At 36.5% G+C, this 26,958-nt stretch overlaps 1 long non-coding RNA gene across 1 annotated transcript in view; it reads right to left on the bottom strand.

The window, feature by feature from the left end:
- Positions 1–25,660, bottom strand: part of LOC123568777 (uncharacterized) — a 486,926-nt gene extending 461,266 nt beyond the window's left edge. The window contains exon 1 of the long non-coding RNA XR_010581240.2: positions 25,564–25,660. This is a non-coding gene — a long non-coding RNA (uncharacterized lncRNA). The remainder of the gene's footprint in view (positions 1–25,563) is intronic.
- Between the last annotated feature and the right edge of the window lie 1,298 nt (positions 25,661–26,958).

The following is a 26,958-nucleotide window of genomic DNA, read 5'->3' as shown; positions in this document are numbered from 1 at the left end:
ATTTCAAGTTGATTTTTGTCTATGATATGAGTAAGGGTCTAATGTCATTCTTTTGCATGTGGATATCCAGTATTCCCAACATCATTCATTGAAGACAGTACTCTTTCCCTACTGTACGTTCTTGGTACCTTTGTCAAATATCAGCTGGCTGTAAATACTTGGATTTATTTCTGGGCTCCCTATTCTGCTCTCTTGGTCTATGTGTCTGTTCTTATGCCAATGCCATGATGCTTTGGTTACTATAGCTTTGTAGTATATTTTGAAGGCACATAGTGTGATTTCCTCCAGCTTTGTTCTTTTTGCTCAAGATTCCTTTGGCCATTCAGGACCTTTATGGAGGCCCATAAGATATTAGAATTTGTTTTCTAGTTCTGTGAAGAATGTTATTGGTATTCTGAAGGGATGGTGTTGAGTCAGAAGATCACTTTGGGCAGTATGGATATTTTAACAATCTTAATTTTCCCATTCCATGTACCCAAGATATAGTTCCACCATTTATTTGTGTTCTTCTTCACATAATTGCATCAATAATTTTATACTTTTCCATGTAGAGATCTTTCATCTCTTTAAATTTATTCATAAGCATTTATTTTTGTAACAATTATAAATGAGATTATCTTTTTAGTTTCTTTTTCAGATTGTTTGCTGTCAATGTATAGAAATGTTACTAATTTTTTTTTTTTTTTTTTTTTCTTCAGAGGTGAGGTATTGCTAAACTTCCCAGGTTGGTCTTGAACTCCTGGCCTCAAATGATTCCCTCCACCTCAGCCTCCCAAGTGCTAGGATTACAGGTGTCAGCCATCGTGCCCAGTCTCACTACTAACTTTTTATGCTAATTTTGTAGCCTGCAACTTTACTAAATTAGTTTAGCAATTCTAACATTTTTAGGTGGAATTTTTAGGGTTGTATATATAAAATCACGCAACCTGCAAACACAGTCATTTTAATTTCTTCTTTTCCAATCAAGGTACGTTTTATTTCTTTATTTTTTTCTAATTGCTATGGCTGTGGCCTCCAGTACAATATTGAATAGAAGTGGCAAGAATGGGTTACCTTGTCTTATCCTGGATCTTAGAGAAAAACCTTTCAAAATTTTCGCCACTGGATATAATATTGGTTTTGGGTTTATCATGTATGGCCTTTATTTCATTGCAGTACATTCCTTGTATACCTAATTTCGTGAGTGTTTTTATCACAAAAGAATGTTGAACTTCGTTAAATGGTTTTTGTGCATCTATTGAAATGGTCACATTGTTTTTATCCTTCATGCTTGTTAATGGGTTTTAACACATATATTGATTTATATTTATTGAGTCATCCTTGCATCTCTGTGATGAATCTCACTTTATCGTGGTAGATAATCTTTTCATCATGCTATTGAATTTGGTTTATAAGTATTTTGCTGAGGATTTATGCATCTATGTTCTTCAGGGATATTGGCCTATAATTTTCCTTTATTGTAACTCCTGTTTGGCTTTGGTATCAGGATGCTGGCTTTGTAAAAGTTGTTTGGAGGTATTCTTTCCTCTTTAATTTTTTTGTAAGAGTTTGAGAAGAATTGGTATTAGATTTTGTTTAAATGTTTGGTAGAATTTAGTATGAAGCTATTAAGTCCTGAGCTTTTCTTTGATGGAAGACTTTTTGTTAATGATTTGATCTACTTATTCATGGTTGGTCTGTTAGCATTTTCTATTTCTTCATAATTTAGTCTTAGCTGGCTTTGTGTCTCAAGGAATTTCATTTTTTCTTGATTGTCCAATTTATTGATGCATAATTATTTGTAGTAGTCTCTTATGATCCTTTGTATTTCTGTAGCATCAGTTGTAAGGTATCCTCTTTCATTTCTGATTTTTAAAAAATATTCTTTTCTTAGATAATGTACTTAAAGTTTTGCTGATTTTGTTTACCTTTTGAAAAGCAATTCAGTTTTGTGGATCTTTTCTATGGTCTTTCTATACTTTGTTTTGTTTATCTTTGCTTTGATATTTATTATTTCCTACTTTTCACTAACTTTGAGATACTTTATTATTGTTTTCTTAGTTTTTTGAGGTGAAACATTAGGTTATTTGAAATTTTTCTCATTTTTTGATGAAAGCATTTATTGCTATGAACATCCCTCTTAGGGCTGCTTTTGCTGTATTTCACAGGGTTTGATATGTCGTTTGTCCATTTTTGTTAGTTTCAAGACATTTTTAAATATTATTTTTAATTGTTTTATTAACCCATTGGTTGTTTAGGAGCATGTTGTTTAATTTCCATGTATTTGTAAATATTCTCAAGTTTCTTCTGTTGTTGATTTCTAGCTACATCATTGTGGTCAGAAAGATGCTTGATATAATTTCTATCTTCTTAAATGTGTTAAGACTTGTTTGTGGCCTAACATATGCTCCATATTGGAAAATGTCCCATGTGTAGTTGAAAAGAGTAAGCATTCTGTAGCTGTTGGATAGAATGTTCTGCATATGTCTGTTATGTCCATTTAATTTAGTGTAGTTTAAGTCCAATGTTTCTTTATTGATTTTCTGTCTGTATGATCTGTCCACAGCTAATAGTTGGATATTGATATCTCCTGTTATTATTGTGTTGCAGTCTATATCTCCCTTCAGATATTGTTATATTTGCTTTCTATCTTTATGTGCTCCAATATTAGGTACATATATATTTACAACTATTACATTCTCTTGATGATTTGACTCATTTATCATTATATAATGAATTTTGCTGTCTATTTTTTCATAATTTTTATCTTAAAGTCTATTTCATCAGATGCAAGTACAGCTACTCCTGCTTTCTTTTGGCTTCCATTTGCATAGACTAAGTTTTTTGATCTTTTTACTTTCAATCTATGTGTGTCCTTTTTAGGTGAAATGAGTCTGTTACAGGCAGCATATAATTGGGTCTTTTTGCTTTTTTAAATCCATTCAGACACTCTATGTCTTTTGATTGGATATTAATCCATTTAAATTCAAGGACTTACTGCTGTCATTTTGTTAACTGTTTTCTGGTTGTTTTATAGAGCTTTTGTTCCTTTCTTTCTCTCTTGCTTGTCTTCCTTTGTGGCTGTTATTCTCTTGAATAGTATGTGCTGACTCCTTGATTTTTATTTTTGTATCTACTCTAGGTTTTTGCTTTGCAGTTACCATGATGCCTACAAAAAAACAAAAAACAAAAAACAAAAAAACAAAAAAAAAAACCAAAAAAAACCCCAAAAAAAACCTTGTAGTCATAACAGATTATTTTAAGCTAATAAAAAATTTTATCCCCCCAAAAAAGAAAAAAAACTACTCTTTTACTCTCTCCACTCTGTATGTTGATTTTTCTGTCATGATTTGTATCTCATATATTGCATATCCCTTTTAACAAATTATTATAGTTATTATATCTAGTTTTTTCTTTTAACCTTTATGCTAAAGATATAAGTAATTTACACATTGCCATTACAGTATTAGAGTATTCTGAATTTGACTGTGTACTTACTATTACCAGTGAGTTTTATATTTTCAGAGGTTTTGTGTTACTCATTAGTAACTCTTTAAATTTAAAGAACTCTCTATAGCATTTCTTGTAAGGTAAGTCTGGTTGTGATGAACTTTTGTTTGTCTAGGAAAGTCTTCCACCTTTTTTTTTTTTGAGACGGAGTTTCTCTCTGTCACCCTGGCTGGAGTGCAGTGGTGCTATCTCACCTCACTGCAACCTCTGCCTCCTGGGTTCAAGCAATTCTCGTGCTTCAGCCTCCCAAGTAGCTGGAACTACAGGTGCGTGCCACCACACCCGGCTATTTTTGGACTTTTAGTAGAGTTTCACTGTGTTAGCCAGGATGGTCCTGATCTCCTGACCTCATGATCTGCTGGCCTCAGCCTCCCAAAGTGCTGGGATTACAGGTGTGAGCCACCGCTCCCAGCCCTCCCATTCATTTTTTAAAAAACAACTTTTCTGGTTACAGTATTCTTGGTTTAAAATGTTTTTCCTTAAGCACTTTGACTATATCATCCCAATGTCTCCTGTCTTGTAAGGCTTCTGCTGAAAGTCTGCTGCTAGTTTTATTGGAACTCACTTATGTGACATCTGCTTCTTTGGTGCTTTCATGATCTTCTCTGTCTTTGATTTTTGACCATTTGATTATATTTCTTGGGGTAATCTTACTTGGATTGAATCTGATTGGAGAACTTTGACCCTTCCTGTGCCTGGATATTTACATATTCCTCCAGAATTGGGAAGTTTCCTGCTACCATTTCTTTAATGTGCTTTTTACTCCTTTATCTTTCTCTTTTCCTTCTTTAACTTCTATGACTCCTGTGACTTTGGTGCTGTCCCAAAAATCCTATAAGTTTTACGATTTCTTTTACCTTGTTTTTTTTCTTTTTTCTGCTTTGTGTATTTTCAAATAACTTGTCTGAATTGATAGCTTTTTTATACTTGGTCAATTCTCTTGTTAACGTTGTATTTTTAAATTTTATTTTTTTATTTGTCAATTTTTCATCCTCAGGATTTCGGTTGAATTTTTTAAATTGTTTCAATTCCTGTTAAATTTCTTCTTGACACATTGTTTTTCTTGTTTCATTGAATTATTTTTCCATATTTTCTTGAAGTTTATTGAGCTTCTTTAAAACAGTTATTATGAATTCTCTGTCAGGCAATTAATACAGCTATAATCCTTTAGAGTCAATCACTGGCACTTTTGTTTATTTGGTGCTGTCATGTTTCTTTGCTTGCTCTTGATCCTTGTAGCGGTGTGTCAATGTCTGTTCATTGGAAGAAATATTAATAGATACTTATTACAGTCTTTGCAGACTAGTTTTGTCTGAGAAAGCCCTGCAGCAGCCACAGTCCTGGGGCAGGCCAGAAGCCTGAGGCAGCTGTAGCTATCATGGAACTAACAGAAATTCAGGGCTTGCTGTAAGAGGTGCAGTGCTGATGCATGCCAGAAGCCTGATTATCTGAGAACTGCACTACCTTTCAGAAGTTGGACTAAGACCTATGGATGTTATCTTTCACCTTTTAAATAATGTTGTTTTAAAAACGAACTAGCTTTGCTTTATATGTTTATCAACTCTTTGGGTGGGGTAAAATGGAGCTTCTCTAGGCTTTTAAATTGTAGTGAATGCTATTTTTAAAAGTAAAGCTTTGAATATTTGAAAAAACTTTAAAAACGTGGCATACCAGAAGCCCATGACCACTGAGGATCACCTGCTGCTGCCAATTGTCCAGAACCTGGGGCTGCTTAAGTTGACCCAGTGGTTGTGCTGTTTAGAGATCAAGTCTGAAAGTCCTGTACTCACATTTCTCTTTCTCCCAAGCAGATGGTATCTCTTCCAGTACTATATTTTGTAGCGTTGGTATAGGGTGAGTGTGGGTAAGGTAAAACTGCCCTTCCTATCCTATTCAATACATCTTCCTACCCCGTTCAATGATACATCCTGGTATTGAGATCTTTCACCTACTTTAATTAGCTTTTAGGAAGGTGTTTACATGTGTGAATAGTTATTCAAATTGGTATTTCTATGGGTGAGATGATGGCTGGAGAGTCCTACCCCCACTACCTTGCTCTGCCTCTCTGAGATCTACACTTGAATCAATTTTCAACTCAGAACTGTTGTGGTTCATGCTATTACAAATGGCAACCTCTTTTGTGCTAAGAAAAGCTTTAATAATGTGGCATTTCTTGTGTGTTTTTGTTTTGTTTTGTTTTGTTGTTTGTTTGTTTGTTTTTGAGACGGAGTCTCGCTCTGTCACCCAGGCTGGAGTACAGTGGTGCGATCTCAGCTCACTGCAAGCTCCACCTCCCAGGTTCACACCATGCTCCTGCCTCAGCTCCCTGAGTAGCTGAGACTACAGGTGCCCACCACCACGCCCAGCTAAATTTTTTTGTATTTTTTAGTAGAGACAGGGTTTCACTGGGTTAGCCAGGATGGTCTTGATCTCCTGACCTTGTGATCCACCCACCTCGACCTCCCAAAGTTCTGGAATTACAGGCGTGAGCTACTGCGCTTGGCATAATGTGGCATTTCTTAAAGAGTGCTCCAGTCTTATCTCTTAGAAGTCTTCTCAAGCCATTGATGTACATACTGTAACTTTAGTACAGATGCTTTCAAAAGAAAGTTTTGAGACAAGAACCAGGACATCTATTCCTTCTTCAAATGGCCCATGAAGTGTTTGTTAACTGAATAATCAAGTGATTACAGTTGTACTGTCATACAATCTGCAAAAACAATTTTATACAGTGCTTGACTTGACAGCTATGATATGAAAGCCACCTTATAGAAAGTGACTATATGACATAATCAATTGTAAGATACATATGATTTATAACATATTAAAATGTGTGGGAAGGCATCTTGGAACAATGAAATATAATATATAATACAATAACTATTAGTTTCAGGGGATGTGTGGTCAAGATGGCTAACTAGAAGCAGCTAGGGTATGTGGCACTCACAGAGAGAAAGAAAACAGGCCAGTAAATACAGCACCTTCAACTGAAACATCCAGGTATTCACACTGGGACTAACCAAGGAAACAACTTGACCCATGGAGAATGGAGAAAAACAAAAGGCAAAACAACAGCTCAACTGGGAACAACATGGAGCTAAGAGAACTTCCCCAACCCAGGGAAGCAATGAGTAAATGTGTGACCTAGGAAACTACACTTCTCCCAAGGATCTTTGCAACCCTCAGTTCAGGAGATACCTTCATGAACCCACTCCACTAAGGACTTTAGTCTGACACACAGAGCTATGTAGATCAGCAGAGCAGCCACTCAGGCATGCATGGAGACCCAGGAGCTTTACATACTCTGGCTCTGGGCTTCCCCACAAAAGTAACTACAACTTTGGCAAAGCGGGAGGTTAGAGCTCTTTACATACTCCTAAGAAAGAGAATGAATCTATGGGGCTGAGCAGCAATAATCTGCTGGCCCCACTTCTACAACACCTCACTGGATAAAGCCCACTGGCTTGGAATTCCAGCCAGGTATTCACGATAATGATCCGCCTACCTGGGACAGAGTTTCCAGGGGGAGAAGTGGGTCACCATCTTTGCTGTTTGGGCAACTTAGCCATTCCAGCTTCCAGGCTTTGAAGAGCCCAAGCTGACCAGGGTCGGAAGCAGTACTCCTGCACAGCAACAGGTGCTCTACAAAAGCATGGCCAGACTCTTTCTTTAAGTGAGTCATAATCCCATTCCTCCTGAATGGATGAGACCTCCCAACCAGGATCTCTGGCCACATCCTATAGGTGTGTTGAGGCCAGCAACAGGTCCATAGCCCCATGGAATAAAGCTCCTAAAGGAAGAGGCAGGCTGGCATATCTGCTGTTTCACAGCCTTCACTGGTGACACCTCCAGGTACTGAAAAATCTGAGGTGACAAAGGTCTGGAGCAGACCACCAGCAAATCTCAGCAACCCTATGGAATACTGACAAGTCTGTTAAAAGAAAAAAAAAAAAAAAATCTAAAGGTCAGCAACCTCAAAGAATGAAGGTAGATAAGCCCACAAACAAAGATGAGAAAGAATCAGCACAAGAATGCTGAAAACTCAAAAGCCAGAGTACCCTCTTTCCTCCAAATGATCACATCACCTCCTCATCAGAGGTTCAGAACTGGGCTGAGGCTGAGATGGCTGAAATGACAGAAGTGGAATTCAGAATATGAATAGGAACAGAGTTCACTGAGCTAAAGGAGCACATTCTAGCCCAATGCAATGAAGCTAAAAATCATCATAAAACATTGCAGGAGCTGACAAACAAAACAGTCAGTATAGAGAAGAACATAGCAAACTTAATAGAGCTGAAAAACCAATTCAAAAGTTTCATAATGCAATCACAAGTATTAATAGGAGCATAGAACAAGTGGAGGAAAGAATCTGAGCTTAAAGACTGAGAAATAAGACAGGCAAACAAGAAGAGAGATAAAAGGAAAAAAAAGGATGAAGGAAATCTTCAAGAAATATGAGATTATATTAAAAGCTTGAATCTATGACTGATTGGTGCACCTGAAAGAGATGGGGAGGATGGAACCAATTTGGAAAACATATTTCAGGATATCATCCATGAGAACCAGGTAGGTGGGCCAACATTCAAGTGCAGGAAATGCAGAGAACCCCAGTAAGATACTCTATGAGTAGATCATCCTCAAGATGCATAATCATCAGATTCTCTAAAGTTGAAATGAAAAAAAAAAAAATGTTAAGAGCAGCTACAGAGAAATGCCAGGTCACCTAAAAACGGAAGCTCATTAGACTAACAGTGGACCTCTCAGTGGAAACCCTACAAGCCAGAAGAGATTGGGGGCAATATTCAACATTCTTAAAGAAAAGAATTTCCAACCCAGAATTTCATACCTGGCCAAGTTAAGCTTCATAAGCAAAGGAGAAATTAGACCCTTTTCAGAGAAGCAAATGCTAAGGGAATTCATTACCAGCAGACCTGCCTTACAAGAGCTCCTGAAGGAAGCACTAAATATGGAAAGGAAAGACTGTTCCCAACTACTACAAAAATACATTGAAATACACAAACCAGTAATTCTATAAAGCAACCACATAAACAGGTCTACAAAATAACCAGCTAAGATCAAGACAGGATCAAATTCAAACAATCAGTAGTAACCTTAAATGTAAATTGGCTAAATGCTCCAGTTAAAAGACACAGAGTGACAAGCTGGATAAAGAACCAAGACCCATTGGTATGATGTCTGCATGACACCCATCTCACATGACACACAGGCTCAAAATAAAAGGATGGAAAGAAATCTACCAAATAAATGCAAAACAGAAAAAGCAGGAGTTGTAATACTAGCTTCTCACAAAACGACTTTAAACTAATAAAGATCAAAAAAGACAAAGAATGGCATTACATAATGGTAAAGAGTTCATTTCAACAAGAAGAGCTAACTACCCTAAATACATGTGCAACCAACAAAGGAGCACCCAGATTCATAAAGCAAGTTCTTAGAGACCGTCCAAGAGACTTAGACTCCCACACAATAATAGTGGGAGACTTTAACACCCCACTGACAATATTTGACAGATATCAAGACAGAAAATTAAGAATAAAGATATTCAGGACCTAAAGTCAGCCCTGAATCCAATAAACCTAATACATATCTACAGAACTTCCCACCCCAAAACAACAGGATATACATTCTTCTCATTGCCGCATGGCACTTACCCTAAAATTGATCACATAATCAGAAGTGAAACACTCCTCAGCGAATGCAAAAGAATTGAAATAACAACAGTCTCTCAGACCACAGCACAATCAAATTAGAACTCAAGACTAACAAATTCACTCAAAACCATATGACTACATAAACATTGAACAACCTGCTCCTGAATGACTTTGGGGTAAATAATGAAATTAAGCCAGGAATCAAGAAGTTATTTGAACCTAATGAGAACAAAGATGCAACATCACTGATGATTAGAGAAATGATAATCAAAACCACAGTGAGATACCATCTCACTCCAGTCAGAATGGCAATTATAAAAAAAAAAATGAAGAAACAACAGATGCTAGAGAGGTTGCAGAGCAATATGAACATTTTACACTGTGGGTGGGAATGTAAATTAGTTCAATCATTGTGGCAGATGGTGTAGTGATTCCTCCAAGATTTAGAACCAGAAATGCCATTTGACCCAGAAATCCCATTACTGGGTATATACCCAAAGGAATAGAAATCATTCTATTATAAACATACATGCATATGTGTGTTCATTGCTGCACTATTCACAATAGTAAAGACACGGAATCAACCTAAATGCCCATCAATAATACGCTGGATAAATAAAGTGTCGTACATAAACCCCATAGAATACTATGTAGTCACACAAAGGATCAAGATTATGCTTTTTTCAGGGACATGAATGGAACTAGAGGCCACTGTCCCTAGCAAACTAACACAGGAACAGAAAACTAAGTACTGCATGTTCTCACTTATAAACTACATGATGAGAACTCATGAACACATAGAGGGGAAGAATGCACACTGGGGACTTTCAAGGGGTGGAGGATGTGAGGAGAGAGAGGATCAGGAAAAACAGCTAATGGGTACTAGTCTTAATACCTGGGTAATAAAAAAAAAAATTTACGGCAAACCACCATGACACATGTTTACCTATGTAACAAATCTGCACTTGTACCTCTGAACTTAAAATAAAAGTAAAACAAAAGAGAGAACATCATCAGAAACCACAAAAATAGGGGAAAATAAAGATGAAACCACACGTCTTTATGTGACTGGGCTATGAACATTATCTACAGATTCACAAGAACAGAAATACTGAAACTGATGTAAACAGTTTGTGAAATATATATATATATACACACACACACACATATATATATATATATATTTTGTTGACAGAGTTTCTTTGGTCTTCAATTAAATAAATTAATGTTTATTGAACTATTGTTATGTGCCAAGCACTGTGATAAACAAAGGACACGTAGTCAGAAGTAAAATGTGATCATTTTCTGGCCCTTCTGGAGCAAAACAGAAAATGTGAAGGTGACAGAAGAGAAAATGATGCATTCTAAGTCTGGGAAAGGGTCTAGAGAAGGATTAGAGAGAGTAAAGAAGGGTATTAAGGAGTTGAAGATAAAAAGAAAGTTAGAGACCAGGGCATGGAGAGTAATTGGTAAGCAGAGTATTTACATGATAAAACAGAAAGATTTACATTCAGGAAATTTATCTTCAGTTATATTTTTTTACATAAGTTGTAAGAGAGAAAGGTGGAAATGGTAGAAGCAGGGAGATTAGACAGGAGCCCAGTAATCTCATCAAAATGACAATTTGGTTTAGAATGGTTGCAGTGGAGATAGAAATATTTGAATTTGAAAGATAATTAAAGATACAATTTATAATATGTGAGTTTATATAGTAAAAATAATAGCCAGAAATTTATCAAGACATAGCTAGAAACAAGTTACCCTTTAAGTTCTATAGTATATATTATTTATAAAGTCCATCTGTGTATAAAAATAAATCTTTAAGTTTTCATATTCAAACATGACCCTCACAAGTTTCAGTTCACCTTTATTCTTCTAATAGACTATATTGAAATATAAGTACCCAATCTACTATAATAATTTCAGGTCAGTTCACTGTACTAGCTTATAGTACAGACAATACTTTTTTTTTTGAGACGGAGTCTTGCTCTGTCGCCCAGGCTGGAGTGCAGTGGCGTGATCTCGGCTCACTGCAAGCTCTGCCTCCGGGGTTTATGCCATTCTCCTGCCTCAGCCTCCCGAGTAGCTGGAACTACAGGCGCCTGCCACCTTGCCCGGCTAGTTTTTTTGTATTTTTTAGTAGAGATGGGGTTTCACCGTGTTAGCCAGGATGGTCTCGATCTCCTGACCTCGTGATCCGCCTGTCTCAGCCTCCCAAAGTGCTGGGATTACAGGCTTGAGCCTCTGGACAATACTTTTTATAAAAGGGTTTATAAAAATCTCTATAAAATGGTTGGCCCCTGTGTCCCTACCCAAACTTCATGTTGAATTGTGATCCCAAGTGTTGGAAGAGGTACCTGGTGGGCAGTGATTGGATCATGGGGGCAGACTTCCCCCTTGCTGTTCTCCTCAAAGTTTGTGAATTCTCACAAAATCTGGTTATTTGAAAGTGTGTAGCACTTCCCCCTTTGCTCTCTCTCTCTCTCCTGCTGGCCATGTGAGAACATGCTTGCTTCCCCTTTGTAGTACAATCTTCTACCAAGATCGTAAGTTTCCTGAGGCCTCCCCAGAAGCAGAAGCCTATATAACCCAGAGAACAGTGAGCAGATTAAAGCTCTTTTCTTTATAAATTACCCAGTTACAGGTATTCTTTTATAACAGTGCAAGAAAGCACTAATACATTCCATCTTCTCAAAGTAATGGTAGACAACAGGCTGGCATATTCTGACAGTGAGAAAAGACTGGATAATTCAAATATTCAGTTGCTTTAATTAATTCAGTTACAGTGACTGTCAGAGTCTGTGTAGAAAAATGTGAGAGAATTATCAGTTATGTTTTTTAAATGATGGACAAAAAAATACGTACTGGATAGACTGAGAAAGGAAACAATTTGACAGAGTTGAAAGAAGAAATCAAAAGGACCTACTGGTGGAAAGGAGGTAATGAAGGGTTTTATTGGGCATAACCATATTTTCAGTCTGGGAAAAGAGAAATTTGTAGTCAGAGTTTAGAATGCATGAAGTAATATGTTTGGGGGAGTAAAATTTAAAATGGGGAACAAATTAAATGTTGAAGATGAGTGAGTGAAGAGAGTAAATCTTTGGGGTCATAAAGAAAACTAACTGGCCAAATGTCAGGAGGATTATGTTTATAAACATAAAACTAATCAAAATGACATGTGCTTTAATAGAAAACCATAAGCAATTGATAAACTTCCTGATAAATTATGGAGATTAAGTTCTAGAAAACAGAAGGTGAGTATAACCAAACAGCGATGGTAGAGAATTAAATGTTACAGAATGGCAACCATCTGAAAGGAGTACATTTGTTGTTAATATATCTAGGTAGAACCATGGAATACTATGCAGCCATAAAAAAGGATGAGTTCGTGTCCTTTGTAGGGACATGGATGCAGCTGGAAACCATCATTCTCAGCAAACTATCACAAGAACAGAAAACCAAATACCGCATGTTCTCACTCATAGGTGGGAATTGAACGATGAGATCACTTGGACACAGGAAGGGGAACATCACACTGGGTCCTATTGTGGGGAGGGGGGAGAGGGGAGGGATAGCATTAGGAGATATACCTAATGTAAATGATGAGTTAATGGGTGCAGCACACCAACATGGCACATATATACATATGTAACAAACCTGCATGTTTTGCACATGTACCCTAGAACTTAAAGTATAAAATATATATATATATATCTGGGTAGAGCATTAACAGCTCAGAAGCAACAGTAGTAGAAAATCATAATTTACTGAAAAGTAGGTAATCTCTCGGGAAAAGCATATTAAGAAAAAAAGAATTTAAATTTAAATGTTTTAAATTTAAAATCTTTGATGGAGTCAGTTTCCTTTGGTGGCTGTTCCACCCAACTTTACATCTTCACATCAAAGTCTTTACCAACATAGACATCTGTCTTAGTCTGTTTGGCCTGCGATAACAAAACACAAAATACTTTAGACTGGGTAATTCATAAATAACAAAATTTATTGCTCACAGTTTTGGAGGCTGGGAATTCCAAGATCAAAGCACCAGCAGATTTGGTATCTGGTGTGAGCTTGCTCTCTGGTTATAGATGCTAGGCCTGTTCACTGTGTTCTTGCATGGTGGAATGAGTGAACATCTCCCTCAGGCCTCTCTTATAAGGGCATAATTCCATTCAGAGGGTGGAGCCTTCATAATCTAATCACATCCCCAAAACCCTACCTCTTAATAATACCACATTTGCAAATTATGTTTCAACATATAAATTTGGGAGAGAGGGACAGAAACACTTAGACTACAAAAATAACCAATGCTTAATCACACCAACAGTATCAGTTTTTTATATGCTTTCACTCATAGTTAGGTATGGTTTGGTAATGCTTACTCTATGGTGTTCATAAGTCTCTACCTGAAAAATTATATATGATTTTAGAACCCAGCTGTGAAAGGGTTCCTAAACTTACTCTTACTCTTCTCATATTTCTCATTCTCTTCACTATCATCACCATCCACCAGCAAATCTGATAGTTATCTTCCATGCATTCTCATGGCATTTTGGGCATAGTTTCATTAGTATACTTTCTCCATTTTGTAACATTTTTTTTAATTAGAATATGTTTTTACTTATATATGCATGTTTGTTACATGCGTAAATGGTGTAATGGTAAGATTTGGGTAAGGTTATAGTGTGCCCATCACCCAAATAGTGAACACTGTACCCAATAGATAATTTTTCAACACTCACCCCTCTCTTACCCTCCCCACTTTTGGAGTTCCCAGTGTCTATTGTTATCTTTTTGTCCATACATACCTAGTGTTTAACTCCCACTTGTAAGTGATTTTCTGAGTTATTTCACCTAGGATAATGGCTTCCAGCTCCATCTACGTCGATATAAAAGGCATAATTTCGGCTGGGCAAGGTGGCTGACACCTGTAATCCCAGCACTTTGGGAGGCCAAGGCAGATGGATCACAAGGTCAGGAGATCGAGAGCATCCTGGCTAACACGGTGAAACCCCGTCTCTACTAAAAATACCAAAAATTAGCCAGGCGTGGTGGCTGGCACCTGTAGTCCCAGCTGCTTGGGAGGCTGAGACAGGAGAATGGTAGGAACCAGGGAGGCGGAGCTTGCAGTGAGCCAAGATTGCGCCACTGCACTGCAGCCTGGGCAACAGAGAGAGTGAGACTCCATCTCAAAATAAAAAACAAAAAACAAAAAACAAACAACAAAAAAAAACAAACACAATTTCATTATTTTTTGTGGACGCACAGTAGTCCATGTTGTATATGTAACACATTTTCTTTTTCCAATCATCCATTTGGGGCACTTAGGTTGATTCCACGATTTTGTGATAGCAAATAGTGCTATGATAAACATATAAGTGCAAGTGTCATTTTTATGAAATTATTTATTTTCCTTTGGGTAGACAGTCACTAGTGGAATTGCTGGTTGAATGGTAGCTCTATTTTTAGTTTTTGAGAAATCTTCACACTGTTTCCCATAAAGGCTACATGAATCTACATCCCCACCAACAGTGCACAAGCATGTAACTGATAATTTTAATGTGTCGTACTCTTCTACTAGACACTATGCACCCTGAGGGCAAGTTTTATACCTTATTAATCATAGTATTATTTCCAGTATCTAGGACAGAAAATGGTATAAAGTCAAGAGTAATAAATGATTACTGAAATAAATTGAAATTTTAAATTGTTTTGTTCCCTTAGCAGCCACTTTCCTTTACTATGTCAAAAACAGTGACTTCCTTTTCCTTTGGAAATGGCATATTTCATATACCCAAGAGATCTGAAAGCATACAGCATAGAGCTGAAATGAAACACTCATTACAGTATTGCATTAGAGCTACGAAGTCATATTTTGCAACCATTCCGTGCCACCAATATAATTACAAGATATTGAACTTTCATTAGTTTGGGAAGTCAGCCGCCCTTTAATTGTCATTATTTAAATTTTTTGCTGACTGTAATAGCCTCATGAGATAGACATCTCGTTTCTGTTACAGAACCGAGGGTCACCAGTGGTATAATTTTATTTCTCTATACTTGAATGCAGCCCAGAATAGCATTCAACATTGAATCCTTTCTTAACTTTTATTAGTATCTTTATTCAAGTACAAATTAATCCAGTTTTTCTTTTTAATGTCAAAATTTCTCACTGTTGGAAAAAAACATTGTTTCTTCATTACCCACAGGACGTTTAAATCCCTTAACAATAACCCCACCAAATGTGTTCAGTCCTGTACACTGACATCTCCAAAGGGTAAGAACACTCTGTTTCCTAAGATGGCTCATTTCATGTTTGTTTTTTTTTTTAACTTTATCATTACTTTGTAGGCTGAAACGAACACTATGGTACAACAATTCTATCACTTCTACCATATATTACAATCTGTGGCCTAATACCCCTTATAAAATTGGGCCCCCTTTCAACCCTTTATTACCTGCTTGTATCTGGGCTATTGATGCTCAGTTTTCTCAACCAATTTCCCTATTGCATTATTTGTGTTCACTCTATTATCTTGACTACTCCTTTTTCCTTCAACGTGTCTATAGTCCTTAAGGTGAGACACCAAGAACTGAATGTAATATCTTCAGCATTGTGTCTACTTGGCAGAGAAACACACAGAGATTTGGCCGGGCATGGTGGCTCACACCTGTAATCCCAGCACTTTGGGAGGTCAAGGTGGGCAGATCACGAGGTCAGGAGATCGACACCATCCTGGCTAACACAGTGAAACTCCATCTCTACTAAAAATACAAAAAGAAATTAGCCGGATGTGGTGGTGGGCGCCTGTAGTCCCAGCTACTCGGGGGGCTGAGGCAGGAGAATGGCATTCACCCAGGAGGTGGAGCTTGCAGTAAGCTGAGATTGTGCCACTGCACTCCAGCCTGGGCCACAGAGCAAGACTCCATTTCAAAAACAAAACAAAACAAAAAACAGAGATTCACTCTTCTGATGTAGGTGTTTATACTTTCTTATATGCAAGATAAATGGCTTTTTAAAAATCCAATTTTGGGTGATGTTACAGAAATTTCTATAACTGAACACTTTTTACTTTAGTCTTTGATACTTCCAATATGGAAATTAAAATATAAAATGTATAGACTTAAGTAAATCAACTTCCACCTCTACTGCCTCTGACCACAATTGTCTAATTTTTCAGATAATTAAACAGAAGTGCTGCAGGAGTTTCTCCTTCCTCTGTAACTTTTTTAAGGCTTAAAATTTTATCCTGGCTAGGTGTGGTGACTCATGCCTGTAATCAACACTTTGGGAGGCCAAGGTGAAAGGATTACTTTAGACAAGTAGTTTGAGACCAGCCTTGTCAACATAGCGAGACCCCATCTCTACAAAGAAATTTTTAAAAGTTAGCAGAGCCTGGAGGCCTGTGCCTGTAGTCCAGGCAACTTGGGAGACTGAGATGGGAGGATCCCTTGAATTCAGGGGTTCCAGGTTGTATGACTGAATCACTCCCCTCACCCAACCTGAGTGACAGAGCAAGACCCTGTTTCTGGAAAAAAGAAGAAGAAAAAGAAAAAATTATTTCCTGTTATATCCATTTCCTTTAATATCGTTTACAAATTGTGCATTTCAACAGCAGCACTCTGTCCACGTGTCTAGCACACTCCTTAACATACTGTACTACAACTTCTCTATATGTGTCTGTCTCCCAAATTAGAGTATGTATGCCTAAAGGTCAAACTTTTCTTACTCGGCTTTATATTCCCAGCACCTAGCACAATGCCATTTGTAGTTGGATAAATGACGATCTTCGTATACAAGCAGCATTGATTTGTATTTTAATGTATTTAAGTACTCTACAATATAGATATAAAGTATGCTATTGCACCCAGCAAAATATCTAAAAAGACCTCTAAGCAGTTGAAGAATTAAACGTATTTCACAATAGCACCAAAAAAAGCTAGTCCAGTACGGGAAATTACGTAGAACATATTCTAATGTCTATTATAATCTGGCAAAGAATTTCCAATAATACCCAGTTACATAAAATTCCATCTAATCTAGCAAAGTTGTTTATTGTATTCATACTAACAAAATCTACAATTGCTGTATGATCCCCAATTGTCTCCCCTAGGAGAGGCTAAAAGATTTCATCTTACTGGCACTTACATGCATATAATAACAGATGCCAGGGAGGATGAACACAAATAGAACCCAGGATTAAGGCTAGGAAGGTTGGTTGATTTTTGTTTGTTTTATAGAAAGAGCTAACACTTACTTATTTAGCACTTGCTTCTGCTAGGTTCTATTCTAACTGCTTTACATGAATTAGTTTAATTAATCTTTATAGTAACCCTATGAAGTAGAATTGAAACTTGAAGAACTTGGGTTTAAACTATGTGAGTCCACTTATAGACTATATTTATATTTTTCAGTAAATATGGTCAGGCTCCGCAACCCCCACATCTGAAACCAAACAGGGATTGATAATACAGTATTCTCCTGATGTGAAACCCCCATATACAGAACACTGGACTTTTTCCTTGGGTTGCACCAGGATGACAACTAAACATGATTATACGTGAATTTTGGTATCCACGGGGGTCCTGGAACCTATTCCAGGGCCAACTGTAGTTCCAAGTACAAGCCCAACTCACAGATGAGAAATTTAAAGCCAGGTTTAACACTCAGGCATTCTAACCCTAGAGCCAATGATATATCTATTTTCGCTACAAAACATCAAATCAAACACCTGTTTCAAATAGTTTGTAGGAAAATTCAACTTATTTTCTCAATTTGTGCTATTTATAATGAGCAAATGGACCTTTTAAAAGACAATTAAAAGGTTAAAAAAAAAAAAGGGTCCTGAATGTTGGGAATTAAAAAGACATCCAAACATGAGTGGAATACCTACAGTTTGTAAGGTTACCATTTAGTCTTGTTTAAAAAAATGAATAAGAACAAAGAAGCAGTGTGCTTCCCAATCCTAAAGCAGGATTTCTCAACCTCAGCACTATTAACATTTTGGGTGGAATACTTCCTTGTTGTAGGCGACTGCCCTGTGCATTGTAGGATGTCTAGCAGCATCCCTGGCCTCTACTCATTAGATGCCGCTGGCACTCTCCCTCCCAGTTATGACAAGCAAAAGCATCTCTAGGACATTGCCAAGTGTCCCCTGGGGGTAAAGTCGCTGTCCTAAAGAAAAGCAATCTGACCTTACCTTATCATAGTTTTCTTTATAAAAACATTTCACATATGCTATATAGATAAGCAACATAATAAAGAAGCAATGTTTGAAACAGGATATCTGATTTTAAATAGCTGTTCTTGGAGATACAACTGTAGATCTCATGTATCTTTGTTTCTCCTATGACACAAAATGATTCCCCCACTCCACACGACACACACACTACTCTTCCTCTCATCCCTCATCTGCAATTCCAACCCAATATTTCTATTTTTGATACCATTTTGTTTTGTTTTGTTTTGTTTTTGAGATGGAGTTTCGCTCTTGTCGCCCAGGCTGGAGTTCTATTTTTGTTTTTGAATCTCTCTGTCTATTCAGTTGATGGCACCAAGTGAGAGCAACAGGATTGGTCCAGAAACATCTTGCTGTCTTCAAGTATTCTCCTACATTCTCCCCAAATTAAACTTTATGAAAATCAAACTTAAATAAAATTCTAGTGGCAAAGACCATCAGACTGTCAGTAAGTACATACTGTTTTTGTTTTTTGTTTTTTTTTTAAACTAAGAGTGGGGTTGAATTTCAAGTCAGGTTTACTATATTCACTTTGCATAAAGTATTAATCTTTCAGGGAAAATTAAAAAATACTGTTCCAGACAGTTTATTTTAATAATATTTATAACAATTTATGATCTATTTATGTCTCCCACTGCTTTGTATGTTTTGTGAATTTAGCACTACATTTTAATATAAACACGGACTTTATTTCATGTTGCACAAGGACTTAAATGAAAAATATTATCATTTTCAATGACTTTAATATTGAAGCATATGCCTCTAATTTAACTGCAAAGAAAACAGAAAGTCTCCTGACATCATCTATAAAGCTACAGCCACTCTCTTTCTCCAACTCATCTAAAATTTGGCAAGAAGCACTCTCCTTCCTGCCCCCAGATTTCATTGTCAATTTGCAGCCAAATGCAAATGATTTCATAGTGAATACACACATCCTTTTCTTTCAAGCAGAAATAGTAATTGTAGGAAATAAGAAAACATTTGCATTCTAATCTTTTTGTCAGTATCTCCTTTATCTGGATGAATGAGGCAAAGCTAACCTAGCCAGTTTCTCTTATGAAATTCAAAAAAGAAATACTTTCCCAAAGTAGTTATAATTTGTAATCAAAGTACAATTTATAGTTATGTACATGTACCTTATTTCAGTGAATTCTAATCATATTTGAAAAAAAAAGACTTTTTTTTTTTTTTTTTTTTTTGGTGAGACGCAGTCTGGCTCAGTAGCCCAGGCTGGAGTGCAGTGGCACGATCTCAGCTCACCGCAAGCTCCGCCTCCCGGGTTCAGGCCATTCTCCTACCTCAGCCTCCCCAGTTGCCGGGACTACAGGCACCCGCCACCATGCCTCACTAATTTTTTTGTATTTTTAGTAGATACGGGGTTTCACCGTGTTAGCCAGGATGATCTCGATCTCCTGACCTCATGATTCACCCATCTCAGCCTCCCAAAGTGCTGGGATTACAGGCGTGAGCCACCGCGCCCGGCCGAAATAAAAATACTTCTTTCAGCTGGCCAATATCTAAATTTTAGTTTTCTCCTCAAATTAAATGTAAATTCTGTAAGCAGATAAATAAATTGGGACTCAATATTTTTTGATCTTTAGGAAAGAATTGGAATTTTATTTCAAATTTTCTTCTCTTAATAGACTTTAAAAAGTATCCTAGAGAAAACTTCATTAATTCAGTCCCTACTACTATGAATTATATTTTTATTGATTTTACTAATAATTATATTTTCATGTCATTGGTAATAAAACTTTTGAGTTGAATGAAATCTCACAGATATTTGTACAGCTGTTTGTTCTTTCTCTAAAAACAGTAATTTCTTTAAGAGTAGTGATTTTTACCATTGTGTTGTTATATTTTATTTCATAGGTCAATGTTATTCTAATAATATTGAACACTTAGAATGTGAAAGTCATATTAATGACTTTAAAGTCTATATAAAACACTGTGCATATATAATCTCCTTTAATACTCACAAGACCCTTATGAGATGGGTAATGCTATTTAACAGATGTGAAAGCTGAGGTTTAAAGTATTTAATTAGCTTCCCAAAGTCACCCAAAACTTAAGAATAATATTCAGAAATTGAATCCCAGATTCTATGTCCCCAAAATTCAGGCTCTAATGGCTGTACTCTACTTTGTATTACATACAAATAAGGCGTTCTAACGCCTTATTACTCAGAGATCTGTGGGCTTGCAGCATCAGTATCACCTGGAAACTTGCTAGAAACACCAAATTTCAGATTTCACCCAGTATTGGATGAATGAGTCTCTGCATCCCAGGTAATTTTTATCACATTAAAATGTAATTAATACTACTGTAGTACACACTGGCGGGTTGCCTTCTTAGCATTCATTTCATCCTTTCTCAGAATGTTCATAATTTTGTCATAGAAAGCTATACAGTTCCAGCAGACGTAAATCCATTTCTAACTACACGATACCCACGAAACTTGTCCATACATTACATCATAGTGAGCCTCTGGAATTTTTCTGGGAATTTTTCATATGAAAATTCGATACCTTCTGGGCCAGTTGGTTAAAAGATGGATATGTGGGCTTAGATATGGTGATTCCAGTGGTGGGAGAAATAGAGAGAAGTCATATTCTTTGGAGAACAATAAGCCATTGTAGACTTTTGAGAATTTATCCTAAGAGGAATCTGTTTTAAGAGTGAGTAAGTAGGCCAATCACGGTGGCTCATGTCTGTAATCTCAGAACTTTGGGAGGATGAAACAGGTGGATCACCTGAGGTCAGGAGTTCGATACCAGCCTGACCAGCATAGTGAAATCCTCATCTCTACTAAAAATGCAAAAAAAATTAGCCAGGCATGGTGGCAAGCGCCTGTAATCCCAGCTACTCAGGAGGCTGAGACAGGAGAATCACTTGAACCTGGGAGGTGGAGGTTGCAGTGAGCTAGGATTGCACCAAAGCACTCTAGCCTGGGCAATAGAGCAAGACTCCGTCTCAAAAAAAAAAAGTTGAAGTACACGTGCCTGTTCTTGTGTTGTGCATGTGGCAGGGTAGGGCAGTAAGCTGGATTAACCTGGTCAAATTTTGAGGAACACTCTGGCTATATGATTGAGTATTAATTAAAAGAACAACAAAGCCCTGAGGCAGAGGGACCAGTTACCAGCTGTTTCTGTAGGGCATACTAGAGATGCTTCCAGATTAGACCAAAGCAAAGAGGCAGGAGGGAAAAAAAGAAATGAATAAATTCTAGACAATGAGGAGGCCGGGCACGGTGGCTCAAGCCTGCAATCCCAGCACTTTGGGAGGCCGAGATGGGTGGATCACGAGGTCAGGAGATCAAGACCATCCTGGCTAACACAGTGAAACCCCGTCTCTACTAAAAAATACAAAAACCTAGCCGGGCGTGGTGGCGGGCGCCTGCAGTCCCAGCTACTCGGGAGGCTGAGGCAGGAGAATGGCGTGAACCCGGGAGGCGGAGCTTGCAGTGAGCTGAGATACGGCCACAGCGCTCCAGCCTGGGCGGCAGAGCGAGACTCCGTCTCAAAAAATAAAATAAAATAAAATAAATTAAAAAAAAAATAAGACAATTAGGCAGTAGGACCAATAGCCCAAGTGGTTGTTTGGTGGCATGTAATGAAGAAGATATTAAGAAAAACTTCAAAATAGCTGGCTTAAGCAACTGGGGGTGATTATGGTAATAACCTTTAGTATTAATAACATTGGAGTAGGCACCAAGTAGGAGGCAGCGTGAAGAATTCAATTTTGGACAAGTTAGAGCCCACAGCTGGACTCCAAGTTCAAATACATGATCATCTCTTGCCAGGACTTTTTGTTCTTTATCATTACATGTCTAGACTACATTTCTTTCTTTAAAAAGTGGCTAAGGCAAAGCTTTCTCCATTCTAAATAGTCCTTTCGCTGAAATTATTCTCAGTATTTCTGAGGTTTTACTGATTTGTGATACAACCAATTTGGAAATGTAGTCACTTTTTTTCTACTTGAAACATAATTTTAGTGTGGGTAAATTTTCTGAAGGGAAAACATGACCTATAATCAGATCTACGAGAAAAGAAAAGAATCTTGTAGATTGACTTCTCTACTGCTCTATTAATTGTTAATTATCACTAATGAAAGGGAAGTAGGATTTGCTTTATATCTGATCAGCTCGTAAATCAAAATCATGCGGAATGCTGGTCATGTGAATGCCAGCCAGCTCTCTCCAGTATGAAACCTCAATCTAGTTGTTATTTCAGCTTTTTTCAGAGAGGTTTCTAAATGCTCAAGTGCTCGTGATACAGTCTACTAAATTCTGAGCTCCAAATCCCAAAAGATTAGAATTGGCTGCGGTAAAATTGGAAGATTTTTTTTCCCTCCTGTAAATGATCTTAGAGGGAATTTTTGAGTCTCTGAAAAATTATCTACGGAAGAATTGCATGGACAGTGACCTCACATGTGTCTTAAAATCTCCATGGAAGCCCAGGAATCTCTAAACATATCGACGGGGATATCAGCATTTAATTTCTTATTACCCAGATGCTTTCCAGAGGACATGACATACCCATTTATTTTGTTTATGTTGTTTTTGTTTTTAAATAGTAGGCAATGTTTAAGAGACAATACATTGACAAAACTGTTCTGACAAATAATTGACAAATAAATGAAACATTAATTTAAGTTGTTCCAAATGCTCTTACTCCTCAACAGATGTAATTTTTCGAGGAATAAAAATAATTGTGGAATTGCCATAAAAATATCAGCAAACAAAGAGGGTAAACTTCATTTCTGTTTTTCTGTGTTTCTGGAAGAGTAAGTATGGCTTAAAATCACATTAAAGTAGGCAGCTCCCATGCTGTCTTTTTGCTGGTTTAGCTGAAAAGCCTGCTCTAAACTGTAAATTAAGAAACAGCATATAAAAGAAGAAAATGTACCCGTTTTGGATTGGCCATGAAAATATCATATACCATCTCTTTCCATGCAGTTAGACCTTTCAAGAGGCTGATTTTTGGATTCTATTTTCATGAAAGCAATATGAGTCTGTTAGACCAACTCTGTGTGTATACTGAGCGTTCTGCCTGAATGCTGATATTTTCTGTTCTAGAATATGAATACAATGGATAATCTGTTTTCTGAATTGGATGACTGAAATTCCCTTAATTAAAAAAAAAAAAAAAAGAAAAACACAGAGATCAGATACTAAATATGTGTATTCTAGAAACATCCTGACATGTTTGTTTTCTAACAGGTGGAAATGGAGAAAGACCTTTAAGAAACTAGAATTTTTCTAATTATGAGGGAGCAAAGTAAATGTTTTATAAGTTGTCCTAACTTTAAAACATTTTTAGCTTTTAAAAGTGGCATTACATAGTAATCTTATAAACTAAAAGTATTCAAACTTTAAAAAAAAATATTTTATGAGTATTCATGCTAATCTTAATCCAAAATTGTATTCAGCAGAGGTTGAGACTTCATATTGATTTTCTGTTTGTTTTAAATACGAAGAAAAAGAAGAAAAATAGTATTTGTTGCAATCCTCGCTAGACTAAATTTTTATGTATGTTATATAATCTTTGTAACAATACTGGGTTATAGTAGTATCTGAATTTAAAGAACTGAGAATTGAGGAAAACTAAATTTCAGAAAAGTTAAATATTTTTTACCTATGGTCACACAGTCCCTGAGGGGCAAGGTAATGGAGTAGTATTTAAATCTAGGTTTGTCTGTCTGAAGAGTTCCACCCATGTTGTTTAGATTGTTAGGGCAAGCTGGGGCCAAAAGATCTATCTGCTCACTAATAAAATCCTATAAGAACATCACCTAAGGACATGAGTGTAGATGTTAACCAAGTGATTTAGCCTAACAAAACAAGCACCACTTTTCCCTAGGCCTCCAATGATATTTTTGGGTATTATTAGACAATATGCCCTAAAGATCAAATATTCATTGAGGCTGACCAATAATACTCAATATTGATCATTTCATTTCACCAACTATTTAATAAGTAGGGTTTTTTAAAATCCATTACTATATTTGGAATAATGGAGAGATAATAATAATTCAAGGCACAGTTCTTGCCCCAGAGAAGCTCAGCACCTCACTAGGCAAAGCAGATATACAAATATGCAGAGATAATCAAAGACGTAGGAAATATGTCAACCAGAGCAGTACAATGTGTAAGGAAAGTTGAAATAAATAAAAATATTACTGGGTATCCCAAGTATGTGTTAAATCATGTATTTTTTTTTTAGCACATATTCTTCCTGATTATCTGATTCTAGTATTTCACTGACTTTGAACTGTTCACAAGTTACAAAAAACTCTTGAAGGCATGGATCATGGTAAAACAAAATGATTATTTTGTATAGATGTGAAAAGAATTTTTTCTGGTACAGTTTTAACTGACCTCTCTCCCTCACTGTGTAAGAAGCCAGTTTCCCTCCACTTGCACATTCACCATAATATTTCTGATTTAAAAATGTAACCATGCCTGGCATTGTCTTTTGAACTAGTTGTAACATCTTAACAGTTTATTCATTAATAATGAGTTCATTCTATTTTTATCATATGCTTATTTTATTTCTATATAAGATGTATGATTTGATTATACCTTTTTCTTAAAATTATCCTTCAACGAATGTAATATAAACATTCTAGCCTGGTTTCAAGAGATTACAAAGGGACAAATTATTTTCTCTGGTTTTGTAGAAGAGAGATGGCTATATATATATATATATATATATATATATATATACGCTTGCAGACTCAATTTTTAAAACTATATTATGAAGATAAAAGACATGCTTTTCTGTAAACAAATGCATCAGTCATCTCTCCCCATGACTCATTCAGTCAGGCTACACATATTCTAATGGTCTGCAAATATATATCAGTGAGAAGAGAACTGATACATCTCACATCTCTTTCATGAGTTGGATTTGAAAACACACACACACACACACACACACACACACACACACACACACACACACGATTACAGAAGCATAAACTGCATCACTTTAACTATTAAGATATTATCCTTCCACATTTTCAAATAAAATGAAATAAGAACACTAATTCATACTGTCAATTTGTTAGTATTAACAAGATTTAGTTTCCCAGGGAGACTTTTTATTAATAGTTTCAAATTTCTCTTTAAGAAATAACACAAATATTTTTCTCATCATTACCTTCTCTCTCTGTTCTTTAGATGTTGCCACGTTGATTTTTTTCTCATGAGCCTTTGAAGAGAGCAGCCCTGTCTCTCTTGAACGTCAGATACAAAATGACTTGGCAACACCAGAGGGCTTTGACAGAGGAAGGAAATTTTTCTTTTTAGTACTCATCTATTTAATAACTGTTTCCAATACCTCTAGCAGTATTTTCATTCCTTTCTTCCTGCAGAAACAATATCCTGTGATACAGAAAATTACAACAAATTGGTTTATTTTCCTCTTACAAAATCTCTCTGTCTATCAAACCTTGAGTTATTATTTAGGAGTTTGAGGACATTCTTTAAACTTTCAAGTTGACATCTTAACCCTATGCAGGAACTCAAGTAACTTGTTAGTGCCATCAAAAATCATTAAACATTCTAGCAGATGCTTCTGGAAGGCCTAAATCAAAGCAACTGAGCAAGCAAAGAACACACAGTAAAAGAGGGAGAGGAAAAATAAGTGCAGTCTATGTAAATGGGGCTTCCTGGAGTTGTGTAGAAAATACTGAGCAAGAGTATCAAGGAAACAGCAGATCACCCCCTTTGTGTCATCATATACTCATTCCTTTGGCAAATCAAGACTGAAATTATCAATTGGTTACCTTTTTCTGTGTATATAAATAGTTCAACTGATTCTCACAATCTAGGTGTTTTTCTCGTTCAACCAATTGGCTACTCTGTAAATTGAAATGACTCATTTTCTAACAAATCAGTAAACTATATATATAAAGATGGATATAAATACATTCATAATGTATTTTAAGCTTAATCTTTACCAGCTTACAAACTATGGTTTGGTATATGTCACAAAAACACACAGACACACTGTAAAGGATATAAATAGTTATTCCATTGTTTTATTACTCATTTGCTAAAGAATATCTGTTACCCATGTGAGAGGAAAAGCTTGAGTTAGCCCAAAGAAAAGTCATTTGGGTGTTGAAAATTGTGTCCCTTGAGAAAAAAATTATATCTCTTACTACCAGAATAATACTTTGTATCAATGAGTTTAGCAACCCTCATTAAAAACTGTATGTAAGCCACTGAAAATAATAGAAATCTCCAAAACCTTAAGACATCAGCGTTCATAGGGCTTAAAGCCTAGAAAAACTGAAATCATCTTAGAAATCAAATCATTTGCATTATCTCTCTCTCTCTCTCTGAACTTTAATATCATAGTTATTAAGAGACCGGATATCTGATAGGCCTGACATCTCTTTTCATCCCTAACACTTAGCTGTGGTATCATCTCAGGAAAGACCTTTAACTCACCATATCAATTTCTTCATCTATAAAAGAGTACATTTCTATTCACTGAGCCCCGTCTCCATTCAAAATCTAGGTTAACTTCTTAAACGTTTTTAAATTT

The sequence above is a fragment of the Macaca fascicularis genome, chromosome 14 (assembly GCF_037993035.2).
Source record: "Macaca fascicularis isolate 582-1 chromosome 14, T2T-MFA8v1.1".
NCBI classification, from domain to species: domain Eukaryota; kingdom Metazoa; phylum Chordata; class Mammalia; order Primates; family Cercopithecidae; genus Macaca; species Macaca fascicularis.
This window is presented reverse-complemented; position numbering and strand designations above follow the sequence as displayed.